Source organism: Canis lupus, chromosome 9 (assembly GCF_003254725.2).
Source record: "Canis lupus dingo isolate Sandy chromosome 9, ASM325472v2, whole genome shotgun sequence".
Classification (NCBI taxonomy): domain Eukaryota; kingdom Metazoa; phylum Chordata; class Mammalia; order Carnivora; family Canidae; genus Canis; species Canis lupus.
Window position 1 is genome coordinate 24,216,889 of NC_064251.1, and position 15,595 is coordinate 24,232,483.

The 15,595-nt window shown below is 39.6% G+C and overlaps 1 protein-coding gene across 8 annotated transcripts in view; it reads left to right on the top strand.

Moving 5' to 3' along the window:
* Window positions 1-15,595, top strand: part of FBXL20 (F-box and leucine rich repeat protein 20) — a 114,533-nt gene that overhangs the window by 28,727 nt on the left and 70,211 nt on the right. Inside the window, exon 2 of one of the 8 annotated variants that reach the window (XM_049114722.1) lies at window positions 8,089-8,212. The exons of the other annotated variants lie outside the window; for them this stretch is intronic. The gene's annotated coding sequence lies outside the window, so the exon portion shown is untranslated. The remainder of the gene's footprint in view (window positions 1-8,088; window positions 8,213-15,595) is intronic. 8 annotated transcript variants of the gene reach the window in all.

The window sequence follows — 15,595 nt, forward strand, 5'->3', positions numbered from 1 at the left end:
CTATGCTCTCGGGACACCTGGGTGGCTCAGCGGTTGAGGGTCTGCCTTCAGCTGGGGATGTGATCCCGGGTCTGGGGATCAAGTCCTGCATCAGGCTCTCTGCAAGGAGCCTGCTTCCCCCTCGGCCTATGTCTCTGCCTCTCTCTCTTTTTTTTTTAAAGATTATTTATTTGGGATCCCTGGGTGGCGCAGCAGTTTGGCGCCTGCCTTTGGCCCAGGGCGCGATCATGGAGACCCGGGATCGAATACCACGTCGGGCTCCCTGTGCGTGGAGCCTGCTTCTCCCTCTGCCTGTGTCTCTGCCTCTCTCTCTCTCTGTGTGTGACTATCATAAATAAATAAATTTTTTTAAAAAAAGATTTATTTATTTATTTATTTATTTATTTATTTATTTATTTATTTATTTATAGAGATGCAGAGAGAGAGAGAGGCAGAGACACAGGCAGAGGGAGAAGCAGGCTCCATGAAGAGAGCCTGACATGGGACTCATCCAGGGTCTCCAGGATCAGGCCCTGGGCTGCAGGCGGCGGTAAACCGCTGCGCCACCGGGGCTGCCCTGTCTCTGCCTCTCTATGTCTCTCATGAATAAATAAAATCTTTTTTTAAAAAAAGATGTACTCTCAACTTTTACAAGTATGCAGTACTGTAATATTAACTGTGGTCACTATGTTGTACATTAGATTTGCAGAACGTACTCATCTTGTAGCTGGAAGTTTGTACCCTTTGATCACCTTCACCAATTTCCCCCACCCCTCAAGACTCTGACAACCACTACATTTAAATGAGATTATACAGTATTTATCTTTCTCTGACTCATTTTACTTAGCAAAATGCACTGATCCATTTTGTTATAAGAGACAGGATTTCCTTCTTTTTTATGGTTAAATAATATTTCTCTGTGTGTGTACCCAGAAGTAGGATTGCTATGGTGGTTCCATTTTTAAGTTTTTGAGAAAACTCCATACTGTTTTTTCATACTGTTAGTGGCTGCACCAATTTACATTCTTACCAAGAATACACAAGGATTTCCTTTTCTCCACATCCTCTCCAGACCTTACTATCTCATGTCTTTTTAATAATAGCCATTCTAACAGATGTGAGGGCTATATCATTGTAGTTTTTTTTTTTAAGATTTTGTTTATTATTCATGAGAGATACAGAGAGAGAGGCAGAGGAGAGAAGCAGGCTCCATATGGGGAGCCCGATGTGGGACTCGGTCCTGGAACTCTGGGATCATGCCCTGAGCCAAAGGCAGCCGCTCAACTGCTGAGCCACCGAGGAGTCCCTCATTGTAGTTTTAATTTGCATTTCCTGAACAATTAGTGATGTTGAACACCTTTTCATACACCGGTTGGTCATTTATATACCTTCTTTGGAAAAATGTCTGTTAGGGTCCTGTGCCCATTTTTATTTTATTTTTTTTAAAGATTGATTGATTTATAGACAGAGAGAGAGGAGAGAGAGAGAGAGAGAGAGAGAGAGAAGCAGAGACACAGGCAGAGGGAGAAGCAGGCCCCATGCCGGGAGCCCGACGTGGGTCTCAATCCCAGGACTCCAGGATCGCACCCTTGGCCAAAGGCAGGCGCCAAACTGCTGAGCCACCCAGGGATCCCCCCTGTGCCCATTTTAAAATTATGTGTTTTTTGCTATTGTGTGAGTTCCTTATATTTTGGTTATTACCCTTTATCAGATAAATAGTTTGCAAAAATTTTTCTTGTTCTGTAGGTTGCCTTTTCATTTTGCTGATCATTCCTTTGCAGTATAGAAGCTTTTTTTTATTTTAAAAAGTTTTTTTTAAATAAGTAAGCTTTATGCCTAATGTAGGGCTTGAACTCATGACCCTGAGATCAAGAGTTGTATGCTCTACTGACTGCCCAGCCAGGTGCCCCTGGAAGCTTTTTAGTTTGATGTAGTCCCACCTATTTTTGTTTTTCCTTTGTTTTGATTTTGAGAGAGAGAGAGAGAGCATGTGTACCTGAGCAGGGGCGGGGAGGGAAATGTGTGGCAGAGGGAGAGGGAAAAGAGAGAACCTTTTTTTTTTTTTTTTTGGAAAGAGAGAACCTTAAGCAGATTCCACACCCAGCCTGGGGCCCAGTGCGAGGCTCAATCTCACAACCCTGAGATCATGACCAGAGTGGAAATCAAGAGTCAAACTTAACTAAGCCACCCAGGTACCCTGATGAGCCCCATATGTTAATTTTTACCTTCCTTGCTTATGCTTTTGGTGTCCTATCCAAAAAATCATTGCCAAGACCAATATTAAGGAGCATCTTGACTATATTTTCTTGTTGGAGTTTTGTAGTTTTGGTTATTATTTATTTCAGTCTTTAATCTATTTTGAGTTAATTTTTCCCAGCATTGTAAGTTAGAGGTCCAGCTTCATTTTTTGCATGTGAATATCCAGTTTCCCTGACACCATTTATTAAAGAGACTATCTTATCCCCCTTCGCATATCCTTGAGTCCTTTTCAAGTATTAGTTGAACATCATATATGCATGTTTATTTCTAGGCACTTGATTCTGTTCCATTGGTATATGTGTCTGATTTTATGCCAGTGCCATACTGTTTTGATTACTATAACTTAGTAATATGGTTTCAAATCAGGAAAAGTGATGACTCTAGCTTTGTTCTTTCTCACAATTGCTTTGGCTATTTGGAATCATTTGTAGTTCCATATATATTTTAGGATTATTTTTTCTATTTCTGTGAACGAATGCCATTGGAATTTTGATAGGGATCGTATTCAATCTATAGATCACTTTGGGTAGTATGGACATTTTAACTCTGAAATTCTTACAATTCATGAACATGGGTTTTCTTTCTATTTGTGTTCTTCATTTTTTTTCATCAGTGTCTTATAGATTTTAGCCTACAGATCTTTCACCTCCGTGGTTAAATTTATTGCTAAGTATTATTTTTGATGTTGTAAATGGGATTATTTTTCAGCTAGTTTGTTAGTGTATAGAAATGCAATTGATTTTTGTATGTTGATTTTGTAACTACAACTTCAGTGAATTTGTTTGTTTAGTTCTAACAGGGTTAGGGTTACTTTGGAGTTTTTAAGATTTTCTATATGTAAGATCATGTCATCTGCAAACAGAGACACTTTTACTTCCTTTTGTTTTGTTATTTTTCTTGCTTAGTTACTCTGGTACTATGCAGAATAGGAGTGGTGAGAGTGGAGGCCCTTGTCTTTTTATTTTAGAGGAAAACCTTTCAACTGTTCATTATTGATTATGGTATTAGCTGTGGGCTTGTCATATGTGTTCTTCATTATGTTGAAGCATATTCTGTCTGTCTGATTTGTTGAGTTTTTATCATGAAAGGATGTTGAATTTTGTCCAGTGTTTTTTCTATATTTGTTGAGGCTAATCATATTTTTATCTTTTTGAAAAATATTTATTTATTTATTGGAGAGAGAGCGAGAGAGAGAGAGAGAGAGAGCAACTAGGGGAAGGGGCAGAGAGAATCCTCAGGCCAACTCCCTGCTGAGTACGGAGCCTGGCACATGGCTTGATCCCAGGACCTGGAGACCATGAGCTGAGCCAAAATCAAGAGTTATCTACCTAACCGACTGAGCCACCCAGGCAACCTGTAATTTTATCTTTCGTTTTTTTTTTTGTTTTTTTTTTTTTTTTTTTTTTTATGATAGTCACACAGAGAGAGAGAGAGAGAGAGAGAGGCAGAGACACAGGCAGAGGGAGAAGCAGGCTCCATGTATCGGGAGCCCGACGTGGGATTCGATCCCGGGTCTCCAGGATCACGCCCTGGGCCAAAGGCAGGCGCCAAACCGCTGCGCCACCCAGGGATCCCATTATCTTTCGTTCTATTAATGTGGCATATTAATGTTGTATATCACAGTGACTGATGGTATGTTGAATTATCATTGCATCCCAGGGATAAATCCTACTTGATTATGGTATATGATTCTTTTAGTGTGCTGTTGAATTTGGTTTGCAATTATTTTGTTGAATTTTTGTATCTACTCATCAGGGTTATTGGCCTATGGTTTTCTTGTAGTTTGCATATCTGGCTTTGGTAACTGGATAATATAGGCTTCATGAAATAGTTTTGGGAGTGTTTTCTCCTCTTCAGTTTGTTGGGAAGAGTTTGAGAATGATTTGCATTAATTCTTTAAATGTTTCCTGGAGGGATCCCTGGGTGGCTCAGTGGTTTGGCGCCCACCTTTGGTCCAGGGCTCAATCCTGGAGTACCGGGATTGAGTCCCGCGTCGGGCTCCCTGCATGGAGCCTGCTTCTTCCTCTGCCTGTGTCTCTGCCTCTCTCTCTCTGTCTCTATGAATAAATAAATAAAACGGTCCCGATGCGGGACTCGATCCAGGGTCTCCAGGATCATGCCTGGGCTGTAGGCGGCACTAAACCGCTGTGCCACCGGGGCTGCCCAATAAATAAAAATCTTTTAAAAAAAAATGCTTCCTGGAATTTACCAGTGAAACCATCTGGTTTGGGGCTTTTATTTTGGAGGAGGTTTTTAGTTACCAATTCAGTCTCCTTACTAGTTACTGGTATGTTCAGATTTTCTACTTTTTTATGATTCAGTCGTGGAAATGGTAAAAAAAATAAACTGATGCACATTAAAATTTTGAGTAGTTTATTTGAGCAAACTGACTCAAATCACAGAGTGCCAACCCAGATGATATTTTAGGAGTACTCCACCCACAAGACTAGCAGCAAGGTTTTTATAGATAAGATATAGAAGAAAAGTAAAGAAATTACTTGATTGGCTATCTTTTTTTTTAAGATTTTTTTTATTTATTCATGAGAGACAGAGAGAGAGGCAGAGACACAAACAGAGAGAAGCAGGCTCCATGCTGGGAGCCTGATGCAGGACTTGATTCCGGGACTCCAGGATCATGCCTTGGCCCTAAGGCAAGCGCTAAACCACTGAGCCACCCAGGGAATCCCTAATTGGCTGTCTTTTAAATGGTTGCCTTATTTGAGATCGATCTTGTGTTTTGATTTTTTTTTTTTTTCAGATTCCAGTGCTTTGACTCCGGCTTAAAGTTTGGTTTGCCTAGAGAGGCTCCCCAGATTGTAATTTCCATACCAAAGCATTAGAGCCTTGTTTAATTACTTTAGCAGTAGGTTATCACCTTTCTAGGAATTTACTCATTTCTTTTAGGTAGTCCAGGTTGTCAAGGTATAATTCATAGTAGTCTCATGATACTTTGTATATCTTTGGCATCATTTGTAATGTTTCCTTTTCACTTATAATTTTATTTATTTGAGGGGTGCCTGGGTGGCTCAGTGGTTGAGCATCTGCATTTGGCTCAGGTCATGATCCTGGGATCCTGGGATTGAGTCCTGCATCAGGCTCCCCATGGGGAGCCTGCTTTTCCTTCTATGTCTCTGCCTCTCTCTGTGTGATTACTTATTTATTAATAAGTATTTTGGTCTTTGTCCACAGTTCTCAGCTCACAACTCCCAAAACTTGGAATTTCCTAAATGATAAGAACAATGGAAACTTCCTTTGTTGGGTGCCTGGGTGGCTGAGTCTGTTAAGGTTCTGCCTTCAGCTCAGGTCATGATCCCAGGATCTTGGGATCAAGCCCCACATTGGGCTTTTTGCTCAGTGGGGAACATGCTTTTCCCTCTCCCTCTGCCGTTCCCCCTGCTGTGTTCTCACTCTCTGTCAAGTAAATAAATAAAATCTTAAAAAAAGAGAGAGATTTCTTTTGCTATAGTATTTGATCTTTTGTCCTCAGTTTAGAGCCATAAACATAAAATGGCATCTTGTTACTCCTAACAAACCCCTTTCAACCACACCTGAATTTGTGTTAATAAAGTGACTTTTGGAAAGCCTCTAGTGAGCCTCTAAGGATGTAGGCTAGTTGCCAAGGAAACCAACCATGACTAGAAGGTTGGAACTTTCAGTCTCATTCCTCTACTCCCCTAAACCCTACCTATGGGGAGGAGGGTCGAGGGGCTGGGAGTTGAATCACTCACGGATGGCCAGTAATTTAAGCAGTCATGCCTATGTAATGAAGCTTCCATGAAACTCAAAATGATGAGGTTCAGAAATCTTCCATGTTGATGGCATCAAATACAAGGAGGGTGGCACACCCCATTTCTTATGGGGAGGGTAGCTCCTGTGCTCAGAACCCTTTTGGACCCCATCCTATGTACCTTTTCATCTGACTGTTCATCTGTATCCTTATAATAAATTGGCAAATGCAAGCTAATGTTTCTCTGGGTTCTGTGAGCCTATTGAGCAAATAAATTGAACCTGAGGAGGGGATCATGCAAACTACCAATTTATAGCTAGTTGGTCTAAATCACAGGTAATAGCCTAGGTTTGCAGTTGGCATCTCAAGTGGGGATTCTTGTGGGACTAAGCCCTCAACCTGTAGGATATGATATTGTCTCCTGGTAGTGTCAGAATTGAGTTAAATTTGTAGGATACCCAGTTAGTGTCAGTTTAGGATTGGGGAATTGCTTGATGGTGTTGGAAAACACATGCCGGAATACCATTGTGATCAAGGAAGATACTTAGTAATGTCTATCTTACTGAATTTATTGAGGTTTGTTTTGTGCCCCTAATGTTCTGTCCTGGAGAAATTTTTTTTCTTTCTTTCCTTCTTTCCTTCTTCCTTCCTTCCTCATTTATTTTGAGAGAGCACATGTACATGAGCACACATGCATGCATGGGGAAGGGGACGAGAGAGGGGGAGAATTTTAAGCAGACTCTGGTGCTAAGGGCAGAGCCCAATGGGGTGAGGGTAGGGGGCTCAATCTCAGGACCCTGAGATCATGATCTGAGCTGAAATCAAGTCCGATGCTTAAGTGACTGAGCCACCCTGGTGCCACTTAAACCATATTTGTCTTTTTAAAAGATTTTATTTATTTATTCATGAGAGACACAGAGAGGCAGAGACACAGAGGGAGAAGAGAAGCAGGCTCCCCATGGGGACTCAATCCCAGGACCACGACCTGAGCCAAAGGCGGATGCTCAACCACTGAGCCACCCAGGCGTCCTCATGTTTGTCTTAATACAAACTGCCTTCATTCTTCTAGGCTGGCTATCTGGAGTAATAATAGAACTACTTGATTCTGAAGGACAATTCTTCAGATATTCTATAGCAACTGTAATGTTCTTCCATTCAAGACTTTGAATATTCCTCTTATTGTTACCATTTTCCCTAAGACTTAGTTTGGAACCTCTCAATATCCTAGAATCCATCTTCTAAATGGTATTTAGTCAGTTTTGTTTCTCAACTGTGACATTAGAGTTCTTGACAACCATTTAATATATACAGTAGGGTAGTTTTCTCGCTTGATCTAGTCTTCATGATTCCCATTAATGTATCCTAAGATTATAGTTTTTCTTTTAAAATTTGTTATATAACAAGTCACATAAATGACTCATAGTAAACTGAAACTAAGTTTTTGTGAAACTAGGTTTCCTGCTTTGTATTTATGTAAATGGTAATTGCTTAATCTAAATGAAAGATTTTTTTTTTTTTAATGAAAGATGTTTTAACTTATCCCTTATGAGTTTCTTCCTGATACTACTATCCTTTAGAAATCATTGAATCCTGATTCTGTTAACAAAGATACTATTTATCCTAATGAGTTTTGTGGTCTCCACCAGTTTAGTAAATATTCTTAATGATTTTATCCACAATGTCTAAAATTAGTATGAAAATTTTGATCAAACATGGGGTTTGACTGAGAGTACGTGTATTTCCTTTACTCTTCAAATAGCACTAAAATTACCATAAAGGAATACAAAGAGGCATTAGACCCCAGTGACAAAAATGAGTGGAAGAATTAGAAACCACCATAGATACAAAATTTCAACTATTTTTTAGAAAAAAACAAAACACACAGAAGAGTGTTAAGTGATTCAGCCAAATGGAGGAAGGTACACCCTGCATTGTCTACAGGGACAAGCAAATGAATTTACCCAACACAACCTCCCCAGAGACTCAACATGTGGTAGCAAAATATCTCTGAAAAGATAAGGACGAGACTTGAGATTAAAAGTAGATAATGTTAAAAAAAATAGGTAACATTTGAAAATCTTATGAAGTGATTGAATCATACAAACTACCTCTTCCTCCTCTAGGAAACTGGGGATTTTTTTCTCCAAGAAAATGGAAGCTGAGGGTTCTGGATCCAGGAACATCAGATGCATGAAGAGGATAGGGGTTTGGAGCCAAGGAATTAAATGAAAATCTGCATACAGACTGGTGGGTCTTTGAAATAAAAATGAGCTTCCATTTAGCTTCTTAAGGTCATGAATAGGAATGGACAGCCAAGGAATAACAAAACAGTTGAGGAAAGCCTCTAAAATAAGAAGCCAGGAGTGCCTGGGTGGCATAGTCGGTTGAGCAGCCAACTCTTGGTTTTTGGTTCAGATTGTAAACTCAGGGTCATGAGATCAAGCCCCACATTGGCCTCTATGCTCAGCACAGAGTCTGCTTACGACTCTTCCTCTGCCTCTCCCCCTGCATGTGTGCTCTCTCCCTCAAAATAAATAAGTAAATATTTTAAAATAAAATGAGAAGCCAAACAAATAAGAGAAAAGGCAGAGAGAGCAAGGGTAGAAAACTGGGGTGGACGGGGAATCTCTAAGAAATGAAATGTGTCTTCAAAAGAACAGGATGTTATTTTGAAAAATCTTTGAACAAATAAAAAACCTTTATAAATAAAATATAATTATACCCCCACCAATAGTGGAAGGATTGTAGGTAAAGTTGAAGCAATTTCCTAGGAATTAGAACAAAAAGATTAAATGAGGGAAATAGAAAATAATTTTTTTAAAGATTTTGAGAGAGAAAGAGCATGTGAGAGAGAGAACATATGTGCATGCATGCATGAGGGAGAAGGGCAGAGGGAGAAGCAGGCTCCCCGAAAAGCAGGGAGCCCAGGATCCTGGGATCATGACCTGAGCCAAAGGCAGATGCTTAACTGACTGAGCCACCCAGGTGCCCCCAGAGAAAAATACATTTTTTAAAAAATTTTTATTTATTTATTCATAGAGACACAGAGAGAGAGAGAGAGAGAGAGGCAGAGACACAGGAAGAGAGAGAAGCAGGCTCCATGCAGGGAGCCCGATGTGGGACTCCATCCCAGGTCTCCAGGATCACACCCCAGGCTGCAGGCTGCGCGAAACGCTGCACCATGGGGGATGCCCGAAAAATACATTTTAAAATTAAAGATAGACTAGGAGGTCCAATAATTGACTAATAGAAACCCAAATATTAAAGGACAGAGAAAATAGTGAGAAATGATGCCCAAAAAATCTCCAAAGCATTTTTTTTAAAGATTTTATTTATTTATTCATGAGACACCTAGAGAAAGGCAGAGACACAGGCAGAGAGAAGCAGATTCCCTGCAGAGAGCCCGATGGGGACTGGATCCCGGGACTCCAGGATCACGCCCTGGGCCTAAGGGAGGTGCTCAACCACTGAGCCACCCAGTCCTCCAAAGGACTCCAAAGGACTGAGCCACCCAGTCCTCCAAAGGACCTCCAAAGGACGGGAGCCACCCGTCCCTCCAAAGCATTTTCCAAGTCAATAGATTTGTAAATTGAAAAAGCTTTAGAATAGTAAAAAAAGACAAAGACCCAAGAAACTTGATTATGAAATTTAGTAAACTGGAGATATAGAGACTTTACTAAAAGCATCCAGAAAGAGTAGCTAGAGGTTACATTCAAAGGACCCATAAGAATGGCATTTACATAGTAGTAGCATAGGGACATAGAAACAGGATCAAGGGATCCCTGAGTGGCTCAGCGGTTTGGCGCCTGCCTTTGGCCCAGGGCGCAATCCTGAAGACCCGGGATCGAATCCCACGTCGGGCTCCCGGTGCATGGAGCCTGCTTCTCCCTCTGCCTATGTCTCTGCCTCTCTCTCTTCTCTCTCTGTGACTATCATAAATAAATAAAAAATTAAAAAAAAAAAAAGAAACAGGATCAAGTTGTGTCTTCATATGTCTTCATCGGGAAAGATTTCCTACGTATAATTTTATTGCCAGCTAAATTATCAATCAAATGTGAATTTAGAATAAAGATATTTTTAGACCTGCAAGTGACTCCAAAATTGTAGTTCTCATGAACTCTTTTTTGTTCATAAGTTGCCCTTAAATAGAAAGGGAGAAGAAATCAGGTTCAAGAAGTAGGATTCAAAGAGAAGAGCTAAGGATGAGCCCAAGATGACAGCTGTGTAGCCAGTTCAGAGCATCCCCCAACAGAGTGAAGCAGAAGAAAGAACAGTTTGGGGAAGATACAGATGCAGGAAAAAGACAGAATCTGATATATTTGAGCATATGGGAAATACTGATAGACATATAACAGATGTTGGAGCTTTTGAGTGAAAGCTAAAAATACATAGAAAACGAAAAAAAATGAGGTAGTCATTGATTTGTAGAGAAGAAGTGCATGATCTTAACTGTTCTACTTGACTGAGTACTGACTAGTATCTCTCCAATCCTTTCATAATTCCTCTTGATTTAAACAAAGACTGAAAAAATTACATGGGATGTGGAGGATGGGGGGTTAAGATGCTGAAGCTAAATACTTGTATTTCACAGAAGGGTGTCAGTAAATAATATCTAAATTTGACAAGTCAAGCATATTTAGAAAAAGAAAGGCAAATACCAGAACCTACTAGAAGATTCTGTAGGATGTAGGGATAAGGAGGACTCTGCTGTTTTTCCAAAGCCCTTTGTCTTCATTGTTTTTTTTTTTCATTTTTTTTACTCTTTTAATATAAAAATTCAGTGAAATTATATGGCATATTGTAGAGACCTCTTTCCAGATATTTATCAGTTAATTAATTCTAGCCAAATATCTAGCTGTATCATGCATTCTTTGTTTAGTTGTCATGTTCATAATAGCACCATTGTCTTACTCATATCACGGCGTAGGAAGTCTAATAGATTTCTTTGGTCTATTAACTTGGTATCACTTTCCCTTAATGATTTTCTTACAAAGTTATTTCTTCACTTCTGCTTTAAAGAGTCTTTGTTCTAATTTAGCATTGTTTCTCTTGGTTCCTTTTAAATTTAAATATAGTTTCTGACATGCAGTCAGGATATCTAGGATGCTGTGTACTTTATTTGTTTCTTATGTTACCTAAAACAAGGGAATGCTTTTTCTACAAATAAATACCATGGCTATGTTAAAATACTGCTTTGGAAATATTTCCATAACAGTAAGATGATTTAGAATGTGTGTTTGTGAGTGAATTGTAAAATTACTATCTGACATATGTCTTGGAAAATTCCACAGCTTCTGCCAGTTTTCAGTTTCTGGCACATTGACTAGAATTTGTAAATGAGGAAATCAAACTCTACTTTCCCTTGATTTACCAACCCCTGGGCATTGGAATACAAGATTAGAGGTAAATATTTGCTAATCCTGAGTCAAATCCCATTATTGCCGGCTGTATCTGCTCTTAGTGTTTTATTTTTTTATTTGTTTTTATTTTTTTAAAGATATTTATTTATTTATTCATAAGAGATAGAAAGAGAGGCAGAGACACAGGCAGAGGGAGAAGCAGGCCCCATCCCATGCAGGGAGTCTGACGTGGGAGTTGATCCAGGGTCTCCAGGATCAGGCCCCGGACTGAAGGCAGCACTAAACCGCTGAGCCACCGGGGCTGCCCTGCTCTTAGTTTTTCAGTGTTTACAGAGATGAGGCGGTGCTAGGGAAAGTGAAGGAGGAGGGGAGTGAAGGACAAGTAATTATATTGCTACTTTGAGTTTTTAGTTCTTTCCTTTTACTTTATAACCTCAAAAAAAAAAAAAAAAAGTTTTCAGTAGGACATGGAAGATTTCCTGGATTGAGCAGCATCCAAAATGATTTCCAGTCCTACCCAGTGGGTCATCAAAATTCATGGAGTCCTCAGGGCTCAAAAATGTTGCTTGGGATAGTTAAAACTGAGTAAGTGAAAGTAATAATCAACAGAAAACAGAATAAAGGTGCCTACTTATTTTATACTGAGAGCAATGAATTGTTAGTGGATATAGATTTTGGTTAGTAATTAGGATAGAAATCAGGATAAAAGAAAGCTCAGAATGTTGAGTCAGATATTAAAAGGTATCCAAAGCAGAAAGTTTGACCTATTAAGTAATGTGTCTGTTTTCTAAGTGTATCCCTTCCTTAGTATTTTTAATCTAGGAATTTCTTTCTTATGATAAATTTACTCATGACATGGTAATGCACTGACAGTAGTTTTCATTTAAAATGCAATTATATTCCTAATAGGGATGAGATGTTAGGCGGAAGGATTGTAAACTTATTTTATTTTAGGTTTATTTAGCCATACAAAAATGTTTTTCCTCTTAGGTTCTGGAAAGAAAGCCAGTCGGAAAAACATCTGGTGGTAGTTGAATGAAGAAATGGCATAATCAGTAAAAATTACTTATAGGAAAAAAATAGTGAAGAGAAAATTTTATGTAGCTTTAACTCTGGATTTCTTTATGAAAATTCTTTTTTTTTTTAAGTAGAGGAAGAGTTCTTTATTATTTTTTAAAATATGTTTATTTTTAAGTAATCTCTGCTCCCAACATGGAGCTTGAACTCGAGTCCAAGATCAGGAGTTGCATGCTCTACTGACTGAACCAGCTTCAAATTTCATTTTTTTAAAACCATTTATTTATTTATTTGAGAGAGAGAGTGAGTGGGAGGGACAGAGAGGATCTGAAGCAGACTCTGTGCTCAGCACAGAGCCTGATGTGGGTCTCAATCCACGACCATAAGATTATAACCTGAGCCAAAACCAAGAGTCAGATGCTCAACAGACAGAGCCACCCAGCCACCCCCTGAAATTTCATTCCTAATCTCTCCCTAAAATTTTCCTCTCACCAAAATATTTGGTCTGTGTTGGACTACCTTTGTATGTCTCAAGTTTTACCCTCATCTATGATCATGAGTTGTAAACATTAAAGAGCCTGTTTTTGTAGCTTTTGCTGTTATCAACCACTCTAAAATTAAAACAATTATTCAGCTTGGCAGGACTTCTGCTGGTTGCTGGAAAAGTTATTTATGAGACTGCAGCTATATGGTGGCTTGACTGGGGCATGAGTGTCTAAGAGCCTCACAGTCGGACGCCTGGGTATCACTGTCAGCTGGTACTTATTTTTCCACATGGTATATCATCATTCGGAAACCTAGCCTGGACTTTTTCTTACATGGTGGCATGAGTGTTTCAAGAGGATAAAGCTTCAGTGTTTTGTAAGGCTCAACCTTGGGAATCATACAGTGTTACTTCCATCACATTGTTTTGGTAAAATTAAGTCACCATGTCAACTCAGATGCAGAGGGTGGGAAACCAGACTACCTTATGAAGAGAGGTATAGCAAAATCCCATTGCAAAAGGTCATTGCCAGAAGGAGTTAAGATTTATTGAAAGGTGTCATTATGGGCAGCCCAGGTAGCTCAGCGGTTTAGTGCCACCTTCGGCCTGGGGTATGATCCCAGAGACCTGGGATCAAGTCCCATGTTGGGCTCCCTGCATGGAGCCTGCTTCTCCCTCTGTCAGTGTCTCTGCCTCTCTCTCTCTCTCTCTCTTTGTGTGTGTGTGTGTGTGTGTCTCATGAATAATAAATAAATAAAATCTAAAAAAAAGAAAAAAAAAAGAAAGCTGTGATTATGAGTTTCTACCATGGTTTCCACTTTGACTCCAGTGATTCACATTCTTATCACATGCAAAATATCTGCTCCCAGTGGTCCTCATGTGCAGTTCCCCTTGATCCAGAGACCTATGAACTAAAAAGAAAAGTCATTTACACCATGCACACAATATACATTGTTGTCACAGGGATAGAATAATGGCAATAGACATTCTCCCTAAAAAAAAAAAAAATAATAATAATAATAATAATAATGGGGAGCTAACAGGAGGCACATAGCAGTTGTTGGTTCCCATCAGTTCTAAAATCTAGATGGGCACATGTCAGGGTCATCTACTCCAGAAGCAGGAAATGTGGCTGGACTTGGGCCCAATTCTGCTTCCTGGGAATGGTTCCTGAATCTGTTTTTCTCTGTGATTCTTGGTACCACATTCTGGGCTATTAATGCTGCTTTCTGAGAGGTCTCTCCTTCTACTTAGTAATGTCTTATGAAGCTAAATATCTTTCTTAGTGTACTTCCTTCCTAGAGAAATTTGGATTCCCAGAGGCTGCTCTTCTTTTTTGAAAAACCTCTGTCCCTTTTAATCCAGCTGGAACATCTTCCTTTAAAATTTCTAGAATTTTTGGGACACCTGGGTGGCTCAGTTGGTTGGGCATCTGACTCTTGGTTTTGGCTTGGGTCATGGTCTCAGATCAGTCGTAAGATGGATCCCTGTTTTGGGCTACATGCTCAGCGCAGAGTCTGCTTGTCCCTCTCCTTCTCCTCCCCTCACTCATGCACACACTTTCTAAAATAAATAAAATCTTAAAAAAATAAATAATAAAATTTCTAGGATTTTTCTATGAATCTGATTTGTTATTCTCCATCCCAAAAGCTGTATTATAACTCATTTTAAGACAGGCCTCTCTCTAGTTTGGTTGTGTCAGGCTGTTGTGACATAATTCCCTTAAGTTTCTTAGAGGAATTCTTGTCTAATTGAGAGAGTCAACTAGGCATGGCTTTAAGATTTTCTGAGGTTTCTCAAAGCAACTTAACAGCCACATTATTTTATCTGGTATTTACCCTGTAGATAGTTCTTATTTTGAGAATCTTATGGCTTGAGAGACAGAAGATGAGAAATAGTTTTATTTTCCAGTATAGTAAGATCTAGGCCCTCTATATGTCTTCTAATATTTTTTCTTGAAAACTAAACAGTTCTTTCTTTCTTTTTTCCTTTTTTAAGATTTTATTTATTTATGAGACACACACACACACACACACACACACACACACACACACACAGAAAGAGACATAGGCAGAGGGAGAAGCAGGCTCCCCATAAGGAGCCTGATGTAGGACTCAATCCCAGGATCCTGGGATCAGGACCTGAGCAAAAGGCAGATGCTCAACCGCTGAGCCACCCAGGTGCCCCTAAACAGTTCTTTCTGTAGTGTATTTCTTACCATATTTTATCATAAGCAGCTAAAAGAGACTAATTATCACTTTCAAAGCAGCTAATATAAACATGTTTAAAGACTAAAGGAGCAATGCCTGGATGGCTTGGTTAAGCATCTGACTCTTGGTCTCAGCTCAGGTCTTAATTTTAAGATCATGAGTTGAAGCCCTGTGTTGAACTCCATACTGGTCTTGGAGCCTACTTTTAAAAAAGATTAGAGGAAATCAGATTTAAGTAATTAAAGGAGAGTATGATGACAGTGACTCAAATAGACAATGTCAATAAAGAAATAAAATTATAAAAAAATCAAATGGAAATTCTGAAGTTGAAAAGTAGAATAACTGAAAAAATTACTAGTGGAGGAACTCAAAATCAAATTGGAGATCACACAGAATGAGAATCCATGAATTTAAAGACAGAGCAGTAGAAATGATCCAACTGGGATCCCTGGGTGGCGCAGCGGTTTAGCGCCTGCCTTTGGCCCACGGTGCGATCCTGGAGACCCCGGATCGAATCCCACGTCGGGCTCCCAGTGCATGGAGCCTGCTTCTCCCTCTG